At 42.4% G+C, this 3,238-nt stretch overlaps 1 non-coding gene across 1 annotated transcript; it reads left to right on the top strand.

Annotated features, from left to right (window-relative positions):
* The first annotated feature begins 620 nt into the window (after window positions 1-620).
* Window positions 621-812, top strand: LOC144494536 (U2 spliceosomal RNA). The gene has a single exon (XR_013498091.1). It is a non-coding gene; the product is annotated as a U2 spliceosomal RNA (small nuclear RNA).
* The last annotated feature ends 2,426 nt before the right edge of the window (window positions 813-3,238 follow it).

Below are 3,238 nucleotides of genomic sequence, written 5' to 3'. Positions count from 1 at the left end.
CGACCACTGCACAGTCCCTGTGGAGCCAAAGTACCGGCTTAACATTGAAGATATGCTCCATCATCTCATGTTGCATTAGCACAAGCTAAATAGGACAGATTCAGATTAGATCCAGCAGCTCAAAACTGGGCATCCATGAGGCGTTGTAGAACATCAGCAGTGACAGAATAGCAATCACAACAATTGATTACTCTGTGGTCCAGCATATCACTCACTTTACCATCAAGACAAAGGTTTAGAATGATTCCATGATGACTGCATATACTCATGCCAGAGGCAGCATCAGGTATACCTAAAAATGAGCTGCCAACTTGGTGAACTTACGAAACAGGACTTCATGCATGCTAAATAGTAGAAGTAACAGGCTAAAGACAGCATTAAATTATGCAACAAACTGAATCAGAAAAAAATTCTGCAGTCCTGTCACATCCAATCAAGAATGGCGGTAGACAGTAGCGAGATGAGGAAGATCCATGAACATGCTCAAGCTCGATGATGATGGAATCCAGAACATCAAGCATTTCAGCCAGGTTTAACAAGTAGAAGATCCATCTTGGCCTCCTCCTGAGATCCCAGATCTTTCTGAATTAGAAATATATCACTGTCTATGCATCATCCCGGTCACTTCTTGGCCTTTTGGCTCAGATCAAGTGTAGTTTTGTTGTCCTGCACTTGGTTGAATTCATGAGGTTACACTGAGGCTTCATTTAAAGCAGTTTTTTAAAGCGGCATCTAGGCCTTTTGGCTAAGATACAAATGAGATCAAGCCTTGGAGGAAATGCAATGCCTACTCCAATCTGCTTGGATCATATAGGTCAAGCCCAAGACAGGAAGTGGTGAGCCTGTCTTGATAGCTTGGACCTGGAATGTCTCACTTGCTAAGACTTTGAATTGGACTTTGATTGGATTGAATTGGATATAAACAAAAAAAAATCCTGGAACTCCCTCCTTCACTGCACTGTGGGAGCACATTACATGGACTGTGGTTGTTCACGAAAGTCAGCTCAGGGGGTCAAGGGCAATTTGGGTTGGACAATAAATTCTAGCCTTGCTAGTGATGCCCATATTTCATGAATGAATGTGTCCCCAAGAATGCAAGACAGCGATTCTTCAAGTAGGTTATGGGAAACATTTCACAGTAACTTCATTGCAGTATTAATGTAAGCCTACTTGTGACTAATAAATAAACTTTAAACTTTACTTTTTACAAGTGATGTCTGCTTAGTCCCTTGAAAGTGGATAAACACAGATCTCGCTTATTTTCCCATTTTTTTGGTGAAAAATGTACATGTTTTGTTAGGTAAAAGAAATCATTTTAAAATTAATCATAATGCAACATTTTAACGGGTAAAATTCCAAATAGGAACTTGTGCCTGAACCTCCTACACAGGTACAAGCCAATGAGCACAGCAGGGGCAGTATTTGAATTCAGAATGTATAAATCTAGATTGGCTGCCAGTAAGTGTTATTCATTAAGTTATAAATGAAAACTCTGTACATTATTTAAAAATGCACAGTTTCACCACGATTTATTTAACTTTTATGGAATCTTGTATTTGACATATTTTTTCATCACTTCTGCATTGATTTTTTTCTTGATGCTAGTAACTGATTATTTCATTTTCCTTTAAAGAAAAGTAGAAAATTCATACTGTGAGATGGCATCGAGCCCAAATTTTTCAGTTTCTGGAGAGCTCTGGTGCAAAACGTGATTTTTTTTTTTTAGCCTTTGAGTACTTGTCTGCTCACTAAATACCTACAGAAAGTAGGTGCCAGCACTATATAAACAACGTTTGTTCCATACAAATTTTATTAATATCATATTTGGTCCTGTCACTTTGACAAAATGTTCCAATTAAGTGTATTATATATGGATGGTAGCCTTCAAACATCGTAACTTGCTCAAAAATACTGTAAATGTCGATAACCTCCTTGATTGCCACGTAGGGTACATTTTAATGGATTTCCATTGCAGACACAGAGGGCAGAATTTTACTGGCCCCATGGAGGCAGGATTGGAGGCCAGAAGTGAGGGGTGGTGGGGGGAATGGAGCGGGTGGGAAATTAGCATGGGCCAAAGTCAGGTAGGCTCCCCCACCTGTTCTTACCATCAGCTGAATTTTCCAAAGGCAGCCAGCACGGGCAGACTTGAACAAGCAGGAAGGCAGTTAACATTATGAAGGAGCCAATACAGCAGGACTTTACCAGATATTTGCAATCTTACCATGGGGCACACAGGAAGCACAGAGAGTCGGAGGCTTGCCAAGTGCAACAAAGCAAGAAAGCAGCCAGCCAGGCAGTATAAATGGCAGGTCTGTGGACTTAGCCTGGCTTGGTTGAGGACAGAAGGCTGCAGCTATCAGGTTTGATGGATTTGCGTCTGGTGGGGCAATTGTTGTTGCTGCTGCTGGAAAGGTGTCTCCAACGTTATAAGAAACTGCCGGAGGCAAGGCAAAGGTCAGTAGGAGTATCAAGGAGACTTCATCAGACAATGGGCGGAGTGTTTTCAGACTCTTCTACTCCTCCATCAGCTAGAGCCTCTGATACTTGTCTGATGACACCCGAGGCTCACCATTTGCATGGAGCTGATCATCGCTGGCCCCCTCATTAATCCTCCGAGAGAAAATGTCGGCACATGTCACTGACTCCATTACCTCCTCTTGCACATCTGTGAAGTGCTCACCTGATAGTGTCACCCATTCTACACACGCAACGGAGTCCACAAATGTGTATGTATCTATGCTGGTGGATGGTGCACAGAAATGAAGTGACACAGTGACTTCTGACGTGGTAACGTCGCTTTCCAGAATGGATGTATTACTTGTGTGCTCTTCATCCATTGCTGAACCTGATAGAGATAAAATATTAAAGTGAAACAATTGATTCTTCAACTCTGTCCTCTAGGTGACAAGCTTCCAGTGGGATTGAACCCCTCACAGCTGCCTCAAGCAATACAAGGCCTAGGGAATGTTGGATGTAATCAAATATCCGGAAGTTCTCCATACTTTCTATACCTTCCTCACTCTCAGCGACAGGCTACCCTGAAGTGGCCCATCCAATTAGCTGGTCCTCCTCCTCCATCAGTGTCAAGGCAGTGGCAACAGTTACTCCATCTCTGGTTCAATGGCGCTCCTTGACACGCTGAGTTCGCTTCTCCTATAAATATGAACACAGGCAATATCAGTCCTGTCGCATAACATAAATGTGCTGCTCACTCTGAGGCAATGCAAACATGCAC

This window comes from Mustelus asterias, chromosome 5 (genome assembly GCF_964213995.1).
Source record: "Mustelus asterias chromosome 5, sMusAst1.hap1.1, whole genome shotgun sequence".
Lineage (NCBI taxonomy): Eukaryota > Metazoa > Chordata > Chondrichthyes > Carcharhiniformes > Triakidae > Mustelus > Mustelus asterias.
This window is presented reverse-complemented; position numbering and strand designations above follow the sequence as displayed.